This window comes from Apis mellifera, linkage group LG6 (genome assembly GCF_003254395.2).
Source record: "Apis mellifera strain DH4 linkage group LG6, Amel_HAv3.1, whole genome shotgun sequence".
Classification (NCBI taxonomy): domain Eukaryota; kingdom Metazoa; phylum Arthropoda; class Insecta; order Hymenoptera; family Apidae; genus Apis; species Apis mellifera.
In genome coordinates, this window is record NC_037643.1 from 446,531 (window position 1) to 469,547 (window position 23,017).

The 23,017-nt window shown below is 22.2% G+C and overlaps 1 protein-coding gene across 2 annotated transcripts in view; it reads right to left on the minus strand.

Moving 5' to 3' along the window:
* Positions 1-20,414, minus strand: part of LOC100578680 — a 372,214-nt gene extending 351,800 nt beyond the window's left edge. Inside the window, exons 1-2 of one of the 2 annotated variants that reach the window (XM_026441505.1) lie at positions 20,248-20,413; positions 19,709-20,091 (exon numbers count right to left, since the gene is read on the minus strand). The gene's annotated coding sequence lies outside the window, so the exon portion shown is untranslated. Of the gene's footprint in view, positions 1-19,708 lie in introns of both variants that reach the window. The other variant, XM_026441504.1, reaches the window with a different exon arrangement.
* Between the last annotated feature and the right edge of the window lie 2,603 nt (positions 20,415-23,017).

Below are 23,017 nucleotides of genomic sequence, written 5' to 3' on the forward strand. Positions count from 1 at the left end.
TATGCATGATCGTTATAACGAGGCTCGTGGAAACGATACTCACTCGCACGCCAATTCGCTTTTCTCGAACCAATTTATTCGCTTCGACACGTAATTAGGGCTGAGATGCGGAATTCTGACCTTGAGCGATCTCATGAACATCGAGACCTGAATAAGGAACTTCGGGATAAGAAGAGAAGGGAAGGAGAATACAAGATCGAGAAGTCTCGACGAAATCGAGCGTGACCACAAGGGATGCACTACCAATTGACATGATAAAAAATTCGAGCACGATGTGAAATTGAACGAATGTCTTTTTTTTTGTTCGCTGCACGAAAATCGAAAGCTGTCTGCCAATGGCCACCTTCTTCCTCCATCTTTTCTACGATCCATTATGCGAGTCGCGATGATTCTCAACCATGTTTCAAGAATTAATTAACTTTGACATTAAACATTGTAAAAAGAATTTTTTGTTGAATTTATATTTTGATTCAATTAAATAATTTTTGAAATAATGATATCTACGTAAATAGATAATATTATATCATATAGATAATATTGAATCATTTTTCAAATAATTAATAATTAATTACTAAAATTAAAGAATTCAAAAAAAATACAAATATCTTTACGAAGAAAGCAATTATGTTTTATAATTTATTTAATTGTATAAAATAATATTGATAAAAATATTTTTATATATTGAATTGATACTTAAAATTTTTTTCATATTTTTTGTTATTATGATTTGATACATTAATTAAATAATAACAACAAAAATTAATTTAATAAATTAATTAAATAAATTTTTAAATAAATTTTTAAAATAACGTAAATAATAAAATCTTCGATTTAAAAAAATTGAATATAAATCAAAATTTATATATTTTCATTATACATTATTAAGTTTCGAATTTGAAACTAAAAAAAAAAAATAGATAATCAATAATTGTTTAGTAGCTAAATTCAATTTATTTTTAAATTTTTGATAATATTTTTTTTTTTGGTTAAATTTTTAGATAAGATATACTTAAAATACAATAAAAAATGAAATAATATATGAATCTATTATATTTAATTTATAAAATGTTTCTATATGTATATATTTACAATCAAAAGAAATTTATATTTAATTTATAAAATGTTTCTATATGTGTATATTTACAATCAAAAGAAACTAAATAATCTATTAAGAACATCACACAATCATCTTCGTGACCAAAATAATTATGTATGACAAAAAAAAATCATCTAAAGCGAAATTTGCAAAAAAAAAAAAAAAATCAATGAGAACATTCAAATATCAAAATGAAAAGCATCTAATGTTTAAAAAGAAAGTTTCTTTCGATGGAAAGAAGAAGTATAGTGGAATCAAGTGGTGAATCGAGGTCGGGCGGGCGCCAGACTTCTGATGTTTCGAAAGTCATCTCATTCCGTTTTTGTTCCATAAAAGCATAGGCTACCTAAAGATCGTTCTAAGTTAGTGAATCAACGAAGATGGTGAAAAAGAAGCTCGGATAAGATGTATCATGGCGGGAACGAAAATCGGTTCACTATTGATCACTTATTGCCAATTTGTGTGGTCCCTGTTGTAAGTGTGACCGCAACGAACATCGTGAACAAGCAATTCCAAGTCTTTCTGGGAAGTAGGAAGCCTGCCTTGAAGAAAATGCGAAACGTAATCACCATTCGATATTTTCGCTGGCCTTTCTCTTTTATTTTTTCTTTTCGTAGATCATGTTATTTCATTGAGACTTGAAAACCTGTCTTTGTTGGTTTAAAAATTAAGACAGAAGAACTTGTTCAGCGATAGATAATTATGCAGAAAAATCTCGATAATTCGAATTTCAAGAAAGGAAAATTTTGATTTTATCAAAAAATTCGATAAAAATTTGATATCATAAGATTGGCTTTCTTTATGCAAATCGCTTTTATTTTAAGTATATTACGTGTCAAACTTATCTGCCAGAATATATGTGAAATAGAATTTTGCAATTATTTTGATTTATCAAAGTAGAAACAAAATTAATAAGTTTAAATCAATAAAACTTGTACAAAATATATTCATGGACATCTATCCAAATATGAAATTGCGAACTATATTTATTTTACATTTTAATTCGATATAATGTAATAAAAAATGTAAATATTTGTAAATATCTATAAAAATATCTTTAAATAATTATTTTAGTTTTAAAAAATTTAACAAATTTAACAAATTCATTTAACAAATTTAAATTTAACTTGTTTTTTAGAAATATATAAATATAATAATTATATAAATATATCTTTTGATATCTTATAATAAATAATTAAAATTCTTAAAATATGATTTATCAATGTTATATGGTCCAACACTGTGAACATAGAGAAGATTTTTTGAAACATATGTATGAATTTCGATAGAAAACCTAAAACATATATAGTCAACTTTATATTTCAAGTTATAAATTCGTTTTCACAAAATTGATTTTGAACATTGTAGATGCATATTCTTTTTCTTCTTTTCTTTTCTAAAATGTTCAACATTTTTATCGTGGATCTTGTTACTAGAATTCATAGTATTTTTTTATTTCATTTTGTAACATTTAGCGATTTATTAAAATGTTAAATTTTTTTTTTTCTTGATCATTTTAAATTTAGATTGATTCTCTCATATGTACGTGCATGCAGATATTTCTTATATAAAAAGTTTGTTCATGAATAATATTTTTTCAACTATTAATTCGTAATAAAAATATAAAAAAAATATTGTTTATTAAAATATTAATTGTTGATTACTTTTTGTTAATTTTTTATCTTTTAAAAATAATTTATTTATATTCAATTAATATTAATATGAAATTATGATAAAATTTTTGACAAATTTCAAAATATAACAATTTAATATTGATATATAGAAAAATAATCAAGTCAATTTTAAATATATTAAAAAATAATAAACTAATTTTTTCTTTATGTGATTTATTAAATATATAATATGTTTTAAAAATACTTATAAATAAATCAAAAATCAAAATTTTATTCACAAATCTAAAAAGAAAAAAACTGTTTAAAGTATATCTTTTCAAGCAATGATTCAATATCTCGTGTGAAAAAATCTTCGAATCATGCATTCACAATCAATCGATACCTCGATGAAAGAATGTAACAAAAAGTACATGTTCTGAATAAACAATGTATATCTGAATAGCATACGAAATTTTATCATTCATTTTACCAGTCATCAGCCATTCCTATCTCTTATAAATATCGTTTTTTGCGCTGTGAATCTTCAATTTTCAAAGTTGTTCGTTTAAATCACGATCTAATATGCGCTATTATACACTCGACAAAATCCTGACACATGAGAATTAAGAATATTTGTGGCGGTATATAACGTGTTATAACGCATGAGATACCTTCTTCACTATGTTTTTATACGAATGCCGCTTAAGACATGGGTAAAAATATATTTATAATATGCGAAAATTTGCAACCCTTTTTGTTGAACAAAAATTTATAGAGTAATTAGTTGAATAATATTGAAATAAGAATTAAAATGAAAATTATATTACAAGATATATAAGTTTATAATTAATTGTAAGTTTATTCGAATAAAAAAATAAAAGAAATAGAAAAATATTGTTGCTAAAAATGAAGAGAGAAAATCATAAATTAAACCTTTTAATTATAGCAATACTTAATAATAAATATTTAACTATTTAAAAAACACACATACACATATAAAAAAAACATATGGAATTTACAAATAGTATTAATTCATGTAATTGGTTTAAGAAAATATATTATGTACAACGGATCATAAATCTTAATTTACTAGAGAATTTAAAAATAAAAATAACATAAATAGTTTTAAAGAAATTTAAAAAACTATTTTATTCTATTTTCATTTAATATACATTTTAATTGCTTAAAAATAATTATCTAATAAATAGATCGATATTTTTGTCATATATCAATTTTTATATTTGTTTTAAATTGTCGAGTTATTCTATAAATATATTAATATCTTAAACACATTAAAATATTTATGAATTCTTAATTTATATTTATAATTTTTTGATCGAAGAAATAGTATAGAAAGAAAGAGATAATACATAAAATAATAGTATAGATAGAATTGATAGAAAATGAAAAAATTAAAGAATCTACAAAATAATTCATATCAAAAATATCGAATCTTATTATAAAAAGAAAACCAAAGCAATTATTAAGAAATTGCAATTTCTTTTTAAATTGATTTTTTGAAGAAACAATTTGCAAATTCTTATTAAAATAATAATATAAAAAATAATTATTATTAAAAATCGAAAAAGAATTAAAAGTAATTAAACAATGTAATGATAATCATTATTTAATTATTAATCATCAATGTAATTTAAATTTAATGATCGAACGAAAATTTTTTTTACAAAAAAAAATAATTATAAAAATATGAAAAACTATATAATTTATTATATAAATTTTTTATCATACTATTTTTGTACAGTTCCTGTGTTTTTATGATTCTATATTCCATTCTAATGTATCTAATCTAAAATATTATCTTCATATTTTTAATTATCTCTTTGATGTTTATATACCCATTCAATTCTCTTAAATTATATTATTAAAGTCTCTTTCTTAGAAAAATTTGCTAAAAAAGCTTTCTTTAGAATATTTAATGATAAAAACCAATGCTTTTTGTACGGTTTGATCATTGCATGATAAATTATAATTATTTTTTCGAATAATATATATTCAACATAAAGATAAAAAAAAATTATTAATTTATTTTAATTAAATTAATAAGAAAAATTTATTTAAAATTTATTATTATTATTAATAATAAAATATTATTATCACTGTCGCTATCTTTTCCACTTTTTTTATTCAATTAATTGAAATAACATCAAAATGAATTTCAACTATTTTATGGAAAGTATTTTTTTCAATTTTTTAAAAATGAGATCTTTAATCGAAAAATAAAAATTCGTTTATAATTTTTTATAAAAAAATAATTTTTCAATATAATTTACAATTTTAAAATATTTTTAAGAAGACAAGAAAAATATATTTAAGATCACTTCTTCTCAATTAAAATTGTTTAGAATATTGTTTAAAATATTATTACTTTAAAAAAAATTCAATTCGATATTCGATAAATAGTTTCTAAGATAAAAATTCAAACATACGATATTTCGAAAAAATTGGGAAAATTGGGAAAATTGTAAAATTCAAAATCTATAATTTTTAAATAATTATGAAATTAGCAAAATGATACTATAAATTAATTTTATACGTGAATTACTATATGAACTATTATATCTCAATTTGAATGAAATCCAAGATATCGATTTGGCATGGAATAATCTAATAATTAATTAAATTAATGTGACTGTATTATTATCGAACATTAACAATATTTTTGAAATCATATATGAAATAAAGCATCAAAAAAGCTAGAAATAAAGACAAAGGTATATAGATTTTATAAGTAAATAATTGATTGTTTTTCTTAATGAGAAAAACATCGCATAAAATAAAAACTATTGTATTTATTTATTTAATGTGTCAGGAATTTAAAGAAAATAATTAATTTTACAATTAAGAAATATGAATGAAAATTGAATTCAATGCTCAGATTATAAAGAAGGAATTTATGAGAGACTTTGACATTTCTGAATGTTCAAACAATTATATTTGTCATTGTTGTAAGGTGTTTTTGCGATATATTATTGCGGATATGTATATGCACAATTTTTATTATATACAATATTAGATACCATTTGGTATTCATATTCATATTGAAGATCACATATCAAAGTATAAATCAATTTTTGCCAAAGATTATATTGATAATATTGATTATTTTGTTCTTTTATTTTAATTTCTTGTATTATTGATTTACAATTAATATAAAAAAAGTTTATTTATTTATTATCCTTTTATATTTATGTAAGAAAATCTTAAATTTTATTATTTAAAAGAAGTTCTTCTAATAACAGAACATAAAATTTTCTTTAAACATGAAAGGATTTTTAATCGAATCATTGATAAAAATTTCCACCAATTAATAGATTTTTTTCAAAATGTATACATGATATCTATCTTCTACAAGATGTTAAAAAAAAATCCAACACTTTAAAGATTTATAATATTCATTAAGAGCAGTAAAAAATCAACATAGAATCTCTAAATCTAAAATAGATCTTGCCTGTATAAGATAGATAAAATATAAGATAATCAATTTTTTCAGAATAAAATTGATTTTTGTCATTAAACATTCCCAATATATAAAATATAAACAAAGATATTAATTCCAATGATTATTAGCTCAAAGTTATTAATGCAATTATTATTAATATTAAATAGTATTAAAAGAGATATTCATAAATTTTCAATGGACATTTATGCATTGAATGTTATTCTCTAATCAATTCATGTCTACTTATTATTCGAATATAAAAATAGATATGTATTTTGTATATGGTCTTGCCAATACTTTATTCGTGTTTGTAGTAATAATTTCTGTTAATAGAAAGTAATTTCTGTTAATATTAGTTAATATTAATAATAATTATTAAATTATTGAATTAATATTCTCCTGAATCTTCTTTCTCTATTTATATTGAATATATTCCGAAAAAATTCATTTATTCCATATTGAATATTTGTGAATGATAAAAATCGGTTTTATATCGAAAGTATTGATTATAAAATATATGTTGATTGCTATTATAAATTTTTCACATCTTATAAATGAGAAAAGTATAAAAGTAATATAAAAAGAAACATTTCTATGCCATTAATGGAAGTGATTCTTAAAAATCGAAAATAGGTTAACTTTACTAGTCATCATTGAATAAAACGAATATAATATTTCGTATTGCCAAAGCAATTATATATATATATATAATATATAACTTGCATATGCATGCGATTGATCATATATATATTATTATTATATTATTATCATATATATACATATATATATATATATATTATCTTCATTATTGGTATCGAATTGATCTTCACAATTTGAAATCGCAATGGAAAATTTATATATATGCACAAACAATGTTCTTATTACATCTTACAAAAGAAATGAATAATTTTTAAATTTAAGTAAGTAAAATTATTTAAATAAAACTTTAAATGTTTTTGATAGATTTTGTCATCTTTTTTTTAAGTGTTTGATTTTTTAAAATAATTATAATTAAAAATGTTTCAATAATTCATAAAAAATTTAATTTTAATTTTAAAGATACATAAGATTCGAATTAAGATTACTAACTAATTAGAACACTTACATCGGTTTTCGATTAATCTTAATTCGATTAATCTAATTTTAATCTTAATTTAATTAATCTAAGCTAATTTTAATTATTAAAAATCAGAAATTTAGAATTTTTTATTACTTTATAAAAGTATGTATATTTAAAAAAACATATTTATATAATATGATATAATTCTTATCCTTCTTATTATCTTATAATCTTATAAAAGTCAAAAGATACGATCAACATCTTAATAATTCAACATTCTTTCGTATTCAATGATACAATCAATATCAATAAAAATGATAATATTTCGATAACTGCAACTTATCATGTTTATCGTTTAATCCAATTCTTTCAATTGACCACATTCATCATCAATCACATTTTCTTCTTCATTAACTTCTTAGACCATGATTAATGCAAAATGATGTGTCAATTATATTCAACAATCAACAAGTATTAATAATACAATCGAGACAAGCAAAAAGCAGATTTATTTAATTAGAGATTTATTTAATTTTATTTATAAATCATCATGTGAAATAGTGTGTCCATCGTCTCAAAAAAATCAATCACTGTGAAAAAGTGACTCTGATGTCTTTCGATTTCTTTCGTTTTGTACTCGACCATCGATTAACACCTTTCATCAGTCTTTCTCATATGGAAACGGTTCAGGGTAACGAATAAAAAAGAAAAAAACAGACAAGTTTATCGACGGAATTAAAATAAAAGGTATAATAAAAAAATCCACTCGTTCTCCTTGAAGGGTGCCGCGTATAGCAAAACGAATTGACATTCAAACGAAATAGCGGCTCTCCCGATTTGAAAGTAGACACCTGTATGCTGAAGTCTTTCGCTCGCGCATAAACATGCCTCTCTGGCAAGAATAAATCTGAATTCGATTTGCCACGAATTTACGACGATATTGTCACCAAGCGGTGAGAAACGGTACAAGTCGGGAGATTATTATCATCATATCCTGATCATGTTTAAAATTTTCTGTTATATTTACATTTAATTTTCTCTTATATTTGCACGAAATTTTAAAAATTGGAAATTGCATCGAGCAATATCTTCGAATAAAAAAATTGAGTTATATCAAGGAAACAATATCTTATTTATTTGTATATAATCTTAAATAAGGAAATGTTTTTATTTTAATCTGCATATAATTATGAACACAAAATATTTTCTTTATTTATATAAAAAATTGCAATTTTTGGATCATGTAATTAAATAATCTTCTCTATTTATTAGTTCAAACTTTGTTATTATATTATTTATGATTAGCGTGTAGTCTAGTAATTAATTTTAGCGAACATTTATAACATTCTAACTGATATAACGAGTACAATAGAATATCTCGTAATTTTTTTGAAAGCTAATAAAAATAAATAAAAACAATTAAATTAAGGAAATTGAAATGACAAAAAATTGAAATGATTCTTTTAATTTGATTTTTGATTCATTATTTTCTTTTTTTTTTTTTGTAAAATATTTTATTAACGACAATTAAAAATATGCACTCACTAAAATTATGTATTAAAAAAAAATTATCTACTAAAAGAATTATAAGTGATATAATAAACTTTGAATAGTAGAAAATATTATGAATTAATATACAGTTCTCTTGAAAAATTGCTAAAATATTATATATACACTGTAATTTCTTATATACTTGTTAATATACCTTTATCCGATTTTATTATTAAATGTCTGTATACGTGAATATTTTTATGAAATATCAAAAATACGAAAAAACTAATAAAAAATTATATCAAATTTTATCAGGATAAACAATAAATAAATTAATATAACATTCAGCACATGCTCTATGATTGACCAATGTTTTTTTATTAATAACTCATTAACAAATTCATAAAGTATAATAGACTCCAAATAATCTTTTCACAGAATACAATAGGTAAAACTAATACCAATAATAATGTAAATTTTAAAATATATAAAAATATAAATCAATTAGACTAATATACTGTAGAAAAAAAATATTTTATAAACTTCTTATTTTGATTAAATTAATGTTCATTAAAATTATGTTGGATTAATTTTATCTATTAAATAATCCAAACAATAAATTTTTTTGATTTATATTAACACATATTTCTTGTAATAAATATGCTTGATATATAGTTATTTCATATTTAATATTATTTTTCTATAAGAAAAATTTGCAAATTCCAGTTCTAAGCACTTTATGCATTCATTATTTTCACAAAATTAATATTAAATGGAATCTTCAGTAATAAATTGCACATTGTTTAATATATTGATTATGTTGTTTTATTTTTTCAATGAAATGGAACAATTTAATATCATATATGATATATCGAATAATGTTTCTACTTTAGTATATTAATTATTAATTTAGTATATTAATATTAAATGATATTAATGGAAGAATGATATGAAGAATGAAAGAGATATAAAAAAACAAAACTGAGAATTATACATATAAAAAAAAATTGTAAAAAGAACATATGTATATTACGTATTACATATATTTATAACTCAACGATATTTTATATTAGAACATTTATTAGAAATTTTTTAAAGGATTCATTTATTAGATAATTGCTTCATCTTGTTAATAAATATTTCTTTTCAATTCCTTTCACATGGTTTTATGTATTTATATATAATCATACATACTCTTCATCAAGTAATGCAAACTACCATTTATATTTACACACACACACACACACACACACATATAAAGAATAAAAAAATTCATTCTATTTTATTTATTTTTTTTTTATTTTATTTTATTATTTTTTTTTTCATTAAATCAGAAAAAATAATATATCAAAAAGTTTACATCATATCTCTACTTTCAAGTATAATCCATGTAAATGATAGATTTCATTTGATACAATAAAGATGCAATAAAAATTTTGCAATTAGTATTAACTATTTCTATCTAATATTGCTTCTCTCAGTCCGCCTATTATTACTGATATGATAGCGCCAAATTGATCATTCGATCTTCGCTTTTAAATTTTTATATAAGATTTGAAAAATCTAGTGATAAATTTTAATATTAATGCTTTTTCAATAAGTTTTAAAAGAAGATATTTCTCTCTAATTAATACATTATTAGTAATTTTTATTTTATTATTCAAAAGAATGTCTTATTTATGTAGCTATTTTTTAATGGAAATCTCTTATAAATTTAAAATAATATTGATATTGAATTACTAATTAATTTGTTAATTCAATTATTCATTTTTTGTATTAAATAATATTTTTATTAGGCAAAATGACAAACCTCTCCCTTTATCTTAAATGTTAAATTAATTTGATTTATTTTGTTAACTGAATAAATATTCTATTAACATACAGTAAATAAAAAAAATATTTCAGAATAGTGACACAAAATAAAATTAAATTTATTGAAATATTTTTTATTGTAATGAATAATGTGTTGATTTTCATTTTTATAATTTATGAAATTTTGTTTTGTTTTTTTAAATTCGAATAATCAATATTACAAATAAATATTTATATCATGAAAATTACTACTTTCTTGGGATTTTTAATATCATAAATCTTTTAATATATTTAACAAATATCAAAAGATTTATATATTTATATATTTAATAACATTATATATTTATATATTTCTGTACTGTGATAATTATATTTGCACATTATATTATAAACATCATCAATTCGATGATACTTGCAATTCGTAATTCAGTATCGTATTAGATCAATTTTACAATCTGATGGCAAAGTTTTGAAAACGAGGCATCGTTTTACTTTGTTTTTTTCTTCTTTGCACTTGAATCCTCTTTTCGTCGTTCTAGAGTGGGAAAGAATTAACAAGTTACTATTCTACCAGAGACTGGCACGCGTAATTACGTTCGTTACATCGCGTTACGTACGTTTACTTTAGCTGCTAAGGGGCAGAGAAAGAGCGTCGACATATCGTTAAGCTAGTCGGCGATTCTGTCGAACGTCAGAAAAAGAGCCGCGAAAAAAGGAAACGCGAGTGAGCTGGGCAGAAAAGCGGCGTTAGTATGCTATAGCAAGGAACGAACTGGAACATCCGCCGCTGCTGCTGTCTTCCCTCCATATCGCCGCGTTCTTCAGGAATTTTTACGACTTGGACTCGACGGTTGTTCGAGCTAGGATAGCAACTTGGGTTCCTCTCCCAGCCAACATGAGGGTCACTTGTACGCCTTTACTACTTTTACGTTTAAGCGGCTATTAGCGGCGATTCTCGCGACGGCAGTCTTCTCTTAGTCTACACTGCAGCCCACCTTGCAAAGATTATTATCTTCCCTCCCGGGAATATCTATCTCTGGCACCTCTTTGTTACAAACGTGCGCGCCAGTTACGAGTATGTGTACACTTTTAATTCTCTTCCTGGTCCTTTACTTCTTTCACCGGAAGGACCTAATAGTTAGAAGTTAACTACTAACTATTAGGTCCTTATTATAGTTATCTCATCGTATAAATAAAATTTTATCGTAAATGATGAAGATTTTGTTTCATATATTGATAATTATTTCATTCATTTTTTATTTATTCAGAAAATAATAAGTTATTATATTCATTAAATAGATTATTTATTGAAGTATATAGATTGAGAAGTTATAAATTAAATCGTCTAATACTAATTATATATATTAATTATATAATAATTTATTGCAATTTATTACATTTACATTATTTATTGTAATTGAACTTTTAATTTATTCTGTTTCATTAATGTTCTGTAACGAATGATAAGAAAATGTATATAAATTTATAAATAAACAAATAATAATAATATCTCTAAAAAGTAAAAAGTTAAATAAAATTAATGAATTATATTATATACTTGTATCAATTATATAATATATTTTTGTATATCAATTTGTTAATAATAATTGTAAAAATGAAACAAATTTTGCATATTATTTTATTATTTGCGAAGAACTTTTTAGGAATAATTTTTTGCAATTACAGAAACATATACAAAATATATCATTTCAACAAAATTATTTATAAATTTAATTATCAATTCATAAATTAATCATTTTTTTATTATATATACATATAATTTATTTATATTATACTATATCAATTTAATGCCAAAAAATTAATAAACTCGAAAAAACGAAGTTGAAAGTATCAATACTATGTTTTAATTTTTAATTTCTTCAATACTAATTTTTAAAAATTCTATAACTTTTCTAAATTTATCAATAACCGAATGATATTTAAAAGAAAATATCGCAATATCTAACAATACGAATTTCTTAAAATAGATCGAAAATAATTTAAATATATTATTTAAGATCCTGTCCCTGTTCCGTGTTCTGAAAACCAATCAAACCACATCACCATGGCGGATCGTATAAGGTCAGATCTGCCATTGGTATCTTTTGTCGATCACCCATGTCCGTGCCTACACCCATTGTTCGGTGTAGGAAGGTCGTTTTCGAGGGGAACAGGTTCGCGTTGCTCCATGGAATTCACTATTTCCTGGAAACCACAATCGCTTTATGATGCGACAATTTTCAGAGATCGCGATCCTCACGCCATTGTGGAACCACTCTTTTATCGAAATGAAAGATTAATTTCAGTATGCTTAATAATGAGTCATCTGTGTGGAAACGAGTTTGTAAAAAGCTTCGCAATTTTATCCTGGCAGCTTTTACGAATCAACTAATTTTTATCGACAACTTTGATGGATTTCTTTGGTTAAAATTTAATCGATTAGATTATGCATTATAATATTTCTATATAATAGGAAAAAATATTGATATTTTTTGCGTGAATATATAGGTTTTGTATTGTGTTTTTTGAACAAATCTGAATAAATGATTGATGATGAACAAATTGATTTATGATCTGATATCTCTATGATCTTTTTCCTAAAGTATTTTTATCTTTATTAAGTGTTATATGAAATTAAAAACTAATAATTACTAATAATTACAATTTTATTTAGATTTCTTTTGATTCTTTCAATATAAATATAATAAATACAATATAAATATAATAAATATATTATAATACATATCTAATTAATTAATAATACATATATTAGAAAATTAAATAACAAGTTAACGTTTCCCTTGATTAATACACAATTAAAATTAATAATAATAATTATTACTATAAAATAATTAATAATATTAATAATACAATACAATTTAAATTTCATCTTAATAAATTAAAATTAGAAAATTATATATAAATTTATTTGACAACTCTTTTTCTATTGTATATTATAATCTAAAAATTAAAAAATTATTTTTATAAATCAAATCAATAATTATACTTTTAGTATCATATATTTATAATAATATAAAACAACGTTTTATATTGGTGAATTGTTAATAAATCGAAAGCATTTTTTATACCATTCAATTTATATAAAATAAGAATAATAGAAAATTCATTAAAGATGGATAATATATTTTTAAACTTATGAGCAAGATCTAGCCACTTTTACTTTTGCCATGATGGAACAATAGCGCCCTTTCTTCACTTGGTGAAATTGATGACATGCGTCGAGTAAAATTGAATGCTATATATTAAAGAATAATTGAACACCTCTGCTCAAGTGATCATTTTGCACTATTTTACATGCATTTCATAATGCGTAGGTAATATAATATTTTTTCAATTACGTTTGAAAATATGTTAGTAGAAGTATTTTTTATATTATATAAAATTAAAATATATAAAATTAAAATAATTTAAAAATAATCTAATGAATTTATTATTGTTAAAAATTTTTTGAAACATTTTAATAATTATATTACATTTTAATAATAAAAATTAAATATTTATATTTTAATATTTTAAGTTTTAAGAATTAATGCATTATTTTTCTTGTGAGTTGAATATTGAATTCAATTTTGATAAGATATTTTTTTTATTATATCTTGATATAAAATTTTTAAAAAGTACACATTATTATTAATATATAAATTTTTATATTTTTTATTGTATTTTGAATATTATATATTTCTTAATTTTTAAATTCATTATTTTTCCTTTAATATTTTTTTTTATATAAAAATTTAATATTGTTCCATGCTATAATTTATGATATTTAAAAATAATTTATGATATAAAAATCATTCATTTATACACTTTCATATTTTTTCTTATTTAATCTTCTAAATTAAAATTTTTCATTTCGAATTCATTTTATGTGCTTAATTTCTGAATTGCTTGTGAGAATTATAGTATATACAATATATATAATTATACATTTCCTTAAATCGCAATTAGCGAAAAAGTGATTCACAAAAGGAATATGATACAATGTCAATAGTAGTTGCTGCTTTTTGTCCTAACACTTGTTCTAGTACTTGCTAAATCACTCGTGCTTCAAACGATTGACATCACAATCACAAAGACGTATCCATAACAAATCGCTAAGTTTACTGATCCAAGAAATTTTTCATTGAAAAAAGAGATTTTTTTATCGAAATTTTCGATTAGAAAAATTATAATACGTTAAATTTTTGAATTCTTTGAAAAATATATCATTTATTATTTTGAAACATATAATAATAAATAATTTAACATTATTTATAGATAAATAAAAAACATTTAAATATTTTAATTTTCCTGACAATATTTTTAATTTTTATTATTGTATTATATATATTATTATTATATTTTATCTCATGTTATTTAAATAATTATTTTGAAATATATTGCAAAATATACTACTTACTAGTTTATAAAATCAGTTTATAAAAGTTATATCAATTATGTGTCTTTAAATAATGTCAAAATTAAAAAGTTTTCATTTATAAAATTGAATAATTGTTTTAGTAATTTATAAATATAAATATTCTGAATTATAGATAACTATTAAAAACTTCATTATGCCAAAATGTATTTCGATTATTTATTATTTAAAAACGGTGATCGAGTATAATCGTATCATATTTCATATAACTCATAAATACAATATTCTAATCACAAAAATAATCGAATTAAAAATGAAGCAACTCGATCTTGAATATAAATCAATTGAATCATCGCAAACGAGTGTAGCATCGATAACGATCGATGGAATGTGGATCGGTGTCCTAATCACGATATAAAAGAAATTGAGGAAATATGATTAAAGGAGACTGAATTTTCCTTGGTCCTCGGTCCTGAAACTAGGTTCACCATTCGTTCACCAAACTATGCGATGAACATATTATTATAATGCAGCATTATCGCGAAGATCAGTCCCATAAATTTTTGTCATTCATTTGCTATATGTAAACATGTTTGCGAAAATATAGTTAGATCATAAAAAAAATAACTTAAATCTATACAGAACGAATTAAAGAAAGCCCTTAATTAAATCTTTTCTTCATCATATAAAATAGAGAAATTATTTGACAATAATAATTTCGTGAATCCAGAGATTGAAAAAATTCGAAAGATTTTATTTTGAATAAAGTTATTTTGAATAATTGTAAAATAGAAATTGTTAAAAATGAAATTTTTTCAGTTCGATTTGCTACAGTATTCAATAGAAGAATATTAAAATTTAAAATCTTACAATACATAAAGAAGCAGATTTATTTCTAATAATTTTTAATAATTTTTAAATTAAAATAGTTTTTAAATACTAAAATATATTAAATATTATTATATGTATAATATACTTAAAAAACAATTATTCTACGTTAAATTTGTGATATAATGCATATAAATCAATAAGAAATTAGTAACATTTATAATTTTTTAACTGTTTTCTGCAATAAAAATATAAATATCTCTTTCTTATATCAAATAAAAAAAATTTTATTAATAAAATATTAATAAAAATAAATTTTATTAATAAAATTTATTAATAAAATGTAAATTAATAAATAAAATCATTTGGTTGATGGTTTTGATGCAAATCGGAAACAAATCGAAATTTAAAAAATTCATCAAAAATTGAAATGAAAATATCAGTTCTAATTTTATAAGCAGACTTTTTCAATTTTTTTATTGTTATAAATATTCTGTAGTTGCAAAATATTGAAAATAAATACAAGGACGTACTTAGATAGGTTCTCGATTGTATTTATAAATAATCTTTTAACATAATATATAAGTTCTTCAATTCAATTTATATAACATAAAAATATGTAGATATTTTTATATGTGATATAAGAAAATATATTTTATATGAAATATTAAAGAAGTTAAAATGATGATTTATCATAATTTCATAATTTCATTATTGATAAAATAACACACTATCAAATTCATAATTAGATAAAGTAACTAGTTAAAGTTATTTAGATAAACTAACTATGAAGTTAATTAAGTAATATGTAATTTCGATATATAAAATAACCAAAAAAAGAGATGTCTAAATAGATGACATTAAGATTGAAATAAGTTATAAATATTTATATTATAGCATAAATTATTCACAAAGATGCATATGTTATATATAGAATAATAAAAGTCGTGATAATCACATTATAAACATATCATCATGTTGCTTATTATATATTAAAGATAAATATTTAACATTGCAATAATTCGTTAATTACAATTATATTATCATGAAATGATGACAGAAAAATGATTTATATTGATTAATTACCATTTTTTTATTGAAAAACATTTGTATATTGTATAAATCTTCAATCCATTTATATAATTTTCAATATAAAATTTGAAGATTGAATAAAATATTTAATAAAATTCTTTTACAAATTTTATAAACTTTAAATACAACTTAACAACTTCTTTAAATTTTTCATTGAAAAATGATTTTAAATAAATGCTATGAACAGAAAAAAGAATTGAAAAACAATATATACATATTTCAATGATAATTTTTATATAATTTGAAAATTATAAAATAACAGTAAATTGTGAATTAAAATCTTTCTTTTATAAATATATTTGTAATTTTATATGACAATATGAAAATAAATAGTTTTATATAATTAAAAAATTAGCTTATTAGATTATTCATTACAACTAAAAAAAGAATTCAATGAAATACAAATATAAATATATAACTAGAATATAGAAACTAGAATATAAGTATAATATAAATATATAAATATAAGTATAATATATAAATAAAATATAATAAAATAAAATATAAATAAAATCATAAATGTGGAATAATATATATGTATTGTATTAGGATAAATGATAAATATAAATATCATTTTACGTTCTTTTTTAGAAATATATCTATTTCGTGTAATACATAAATGTTTTTAAAATTACAAATTAAAATAGATGAAAAGAAAATAATATGATTGAAAAAAATAATTTTATATCATTTTTATATATAAATAACTATTTTTTTACAATTTTCTTCTTTAGTAAATTTTATACTAGATAACTTGAATTCATTATCCGTAATAGCGTTACTATCAATCCAAAGATCATAATATCATAATATCATCATAGCATAAAAATTATTGCCTCGTTATCAGAATAAACTTTATCATAAGGTATACAATATCGCTATATTGGCCAGTATGGCAGCAAAAAGAATCTGTTATTTGTATTTGCTATTAAGAATGGCATATGGTAAAGAGCAGCATGTTGAATGAAAAGGAAGATTAAGAACGTTATACCTGTATCCAGGAAAGGTATATGCGGTATAAACATATATTAAATGTTTCTAATCCGATAAGAAATTGACTGATAAATCGCCATTTTGTATTAGATGCACCCACATATCCACTACATCACATGCGATCATTGCACGAACATTCACAAGCGGTAAAAAGAGAGAGTCAGTCTTTAATGTCAGATGTTACTTCGTCATTTCACAGTATAGAGTTCGCGGATATTAACATCTGTCTGGTTACAGTTAGCAAACAGAATCGCTCACATATGAAAAATTATCGATATTATGTATAAATATATATATATATATATATATATATTTGATAATAATGATACAACGAAATAGAAGATAAACGGAAATTCTATTCATAAAAATATCTTGAAAAGAAAAAATAACATTTAAAACTTGGTTTACGAAAAAAACGAATTTGAAAATTTATCAAATATAGAATTTATAAAAAGAGAAATAAAAGATATAAAATAAAATTTTGTTATTTAAGTATTTGTTCTTAAAAAAATCGAAATTGAAGAGATAATTAAATATTACTAATAATAATAGTAATAATTTAAATATTTGTGTATTCAACGAATTTTTAAATTTTTTCGAAGATTGGATTTTTTGAAGACTGAAATGAAAATATTTTATTTTATTTATTTTTTTATTTATTTTTCACATATAATAAAGTCATTCATATAATCTAATCGCAAATTAATTTTTCTTACATTTGATAAAAAATTTTTTTTTTTTTATTTATTTTTATATATAGAATAACCATTTGCATACTTTACATTTGTATCATCAATTATCACACATTTTATATGTATATGTGAAATTTTAATGTAAATGTCTATAGAATGAAGCTGGCTTCTCTCGTTTGCCATGTATTTCCTTTTAATCGACGTGTTGAATGTTGAATGTTCTCGCACCACAAGAAAGAGGCTTTGGCTAACTTTCCCTTTCAAATAAATGGTTATAGTATAAGAGAATTCTTTAGAATTAATAATTGTATAAAGTAAATTATTCTTTAGAAAATCTATAAATGAATTTATCAATGTGATTTGTTTTACTTAATCGAAATATAAAATACTTTTTAAAATATAAGTACTTTATATTTTGAAAAATTTAGCGTCATTAAATAATTAATTAATAATTTTTATTTAAATGGATTTAAAAATCGTTTGAAAAATTTTTCTAGTTTTTCAAACAAAATAGTATTTAAGTTAGAAACAATATTAACAAAGATTTAGATATTATTTCATAAAATAAGATATTATAATGACAATTGAATGTTTGATATCAGTATTCATAATTAATTTCCATTTATTTTATTTATGAAATATATTTATTTTATGAAATACGAAAAGGTACGTGCAGAATTTTTTAAATTCAAAATTTTTCAAATATATCAAAATACTGAAAATATTTTTAAATATTTTTATCGAGACTTCTTATGCTCAACGAGGACAAAGATAGAATTTCATATTGAGAACCTAATACCAAGGTTTATTTTTAATATCGACTTTCGCTTTCGATCGTAAATGAATTATTACGTAATAAGAAAACAGTAGCTTATAAGAAAAATGAATGTAATAATATTTGTTTATATCGATCTTCGTTCATGTTTTGAATTAAATGTAATTTATATAAAATAATAAATATTAACGTAATTAAAAATTTCATACGAAGTTTTAATCATTAAAAGCTTATAAACAAGCAATAAATATTAAGAATCTCATATAAGGTTTTTAAATTGCCGTTAACTTTCGCTTTCAAATAATTTATCATTCGATAAAATGAAGAGAAAGTAAAATCTTTATAAATCATTGATAGAAACTTCACTAAAAATAAAATATATAATATAAATGAAAATAAAAAAAAATCTTGAGCCTACCTTGTTTTCCAGATGTATTCTTAATCAACAGCCAAATGCTAATGATCTTTCCACTTTTATTTTTCACTATAAGCCACAAATAACTTCAGTGTGGTCACTTCCTGTTTACTTGTATTAAATACTACTTCAAAAATACACTGTGTACTTCCACGTGGCTTTTATTTCGATCCTTTCTCAAAATATCCGCTCCGATCGTTCAAATAATCTCCAAATGACAAATGGTTAACGTATATAAAAGATTTGTTTGTATGATTATGAATCAACAAGGTCAGAACACCACACTGATATCGAGCACACGTCATGCGAAACGCCTCCGCATGAAGTATCGATCTCATAAACAATTCGATCTCGCAAAGATTTCGAAACACCACAGGTGATCCTTCCTACAAAAAAAGATCTATTGGAGAGGATTGAACGAAAGAAGTGGGGTGACGTAAAAAAAGAATGAGAGAGAGAGAAAGAGAGAGAGAGAAATAGCAAGAAATAGATTTCGATGGGGGTTGGTCGGCAAATATGTTCTTGATAAACTTAATCTCCACAGGAAAAGAGATCCTCTTCAATATGAATTTCGTAAAATCGCCTCTGGAATCGTCGTTTTGACAATATCCAAGGTAACAGGGTCGTTGCCGCGAATCTTTCTAGAATGATGATCGTCAGAGGGAGATCTCGCGATGGTTCGAGCCTATGGTCTCGGGAGAACTGACAGTGGCCTCCGCTCACCGGAGTAAGGTACACCCTACTACCTTACCACTACAACTGCTAGTTACTGGTGCTACCACTACTAGAATCATGGTACAACTACTACTACTACTACTACTACTACTAATGCTACCACTATCGACTAGAATCACTCTCTCCCTTCTGTTCTCTGTGTTCGTCTCGCCGTCCGGTCGTTCTACGATGCCAATCTGATGGCTTTCTTTTCTCCTCGTTCAACTTCGCGTTCTCCTTTGCACTCTCCTAAATCCCCTGCCAATCCAGCTTCATTTTCTTTGCCACGGCGGTTCTCGTTGTATCAAAATACTATGAGACTCGGCAAACGTCCTTACCATATGTGAAAGGCGCACCCACATGGACTCTCTGGCCTCGTTGCACTCATGTTTATGATTCTGTTACAGGTCTCCAGTTGCATGGATCAAAACGCGCGCGTGCGCGTGCCGCCTTTCGATCAACTCAGAGATGCCATGTGGATCACGAACTTATCAATATTATGTTGCGTCTGATGCGACGTTTTCTAATGCCAAAAAATCTGGTAGTAGGCGTCACTATGTCGCACTACAGGCAATTTCGAGATCTCTTCTGCTCAATTATGGAGATAAATAATATTTATAGAAGAATCTATTCGTGCCAAATCTTATTTTATTGATAGTTTAACGATTTCGTTTCATTAAATTCTAGTATAATATTTTATGTAATTACTGTTCTTTTTATTTATTATAAGGATATTATTTATTATAAGTTTCATGAATTTTTCATGAATTTTTATAGCAGAATATTTTATTAAATAAAATTTAATATCGAGATAATAATACAAAATATTAGCACTTATCTAAAAATCTAAAATTTAAAATATCTAAGAATCCAAAAAGAACTCATTTTACATTTTACTTGTTTTTTCCTATAATTAGATTATGTTTGCTTTTAAATTTAATTTTAAAAATTCAATCTTAAAAATTATTAAGATTTAATATATCATAATTTTTTATAATCATGATAAATTTTTATAAATATATTTTTACTTCTTATAATTATGTTGATTAGATTTTTAATAATGAGGATTTTTTTATTTTGATGTATAATATATAACGTGTTTTCTCTTATTATTTAATTCATAATACTTTAAAGATTATTTTAATTTAAATTTTATTCAATAGATGAATCAAATTTTTGTTAAAAAACTTATAGTTTCCTGTATTATGAAAACATGAAATAAAGTTATATATAAATATACATTTTGAAATTTAACTTTTAAATATATATCAAAAAATAAAAAAAAAAAAAAACATATATAATATAATTAAAAATTTAAATTTTTTAATTTTTCTAATTAAAAGTTTACTACTTTCATGTTCAAAGAACAAGATACCATTATATTGATTTAATTCGTTTACAAACAAACATAATAAAAATTTCTATATAGTTAAAAAAAATTATTTAATTTTTTTAATTAAAAGAATGAATATACAACAAATATAAAATAGAAATATAAAATAGAAAGCATATCCAATTGGAAGCAAAAAGCAAAAATAAAAGGTATTATAATATTTCTAGTAATCGAAAGAATATGAGGGTGTGACAGCAAGCAGTAATCGTGCGGTATCTTGAGCACCTATTATTCCTACGTTTTTCCGAGGTAACCGGTTAAGACGTTTAACGGAGCATTGCACTTTCTTGTCCTCATGGCGAATTGTGTATTAAAGAATAATGGGTTCTGTTCTCTAACAAGCTATTCGAGAAAAGTAATAAGAGATTATGTTTCCATTATTTCGCAAAAACTAACAAATGATTCAACATTGCATGAAATTTTCATAATTACGGTTATTAAGATAATCTCTGTTGAAAAACAATTTTATAATTATTACTATTAAAAAAATATAGAGTTTTTCCAACGTATTTTTTTAAGATATACAGTTACGTAATTGTTAGTTTAACACGAGTTTGGCTTACTCAAGACGTTTGTGATTTGATAATTTTTATATAATTCTTATTTTAATTATATAAATATTAGGTTTCGTTTTTAGAATATGTTTATGAGGAAAGATCTTCAAGCCATAAATTCAAAAAATTTTAAAAACTTTGAGAACATACATATAATTCATATATATAAATACATGTTACGCAATTTTTTTTGTTTCTTCTAGAAAAAACATAAAAAAAAGAAAATAAGGAAAAAATTTTTAGATAGAAGTTTCTTCTTAATAAGAATTATCATTTATTATAAATTATAAAATTTAAAAATATAAAAAATTTATTAATTGTTTATGCAATTAAAAAAAAATTATAAACAAAATTTTTAGTTTTTTAAATTTATTCTTTCACGTGAAATCTTAATTAATAACTTTAATAAAATAGACATTTGATTATTGAAAATTTATTAATAATATTTTCTTTGTAATCTATTACAGATATTAATAAATATAAACTCATTTTATAAACATAAAAATGATTTACATATATCTTGCAAATTTATGTTTATATATTATTTATGTTTATATTCCTTTATTTATTTCACATTCGAAATTGTGAATAATAATAATAATAATAATAATGATAATAAAGAAACGTCAATTAATATAAAAGAAATAAAAT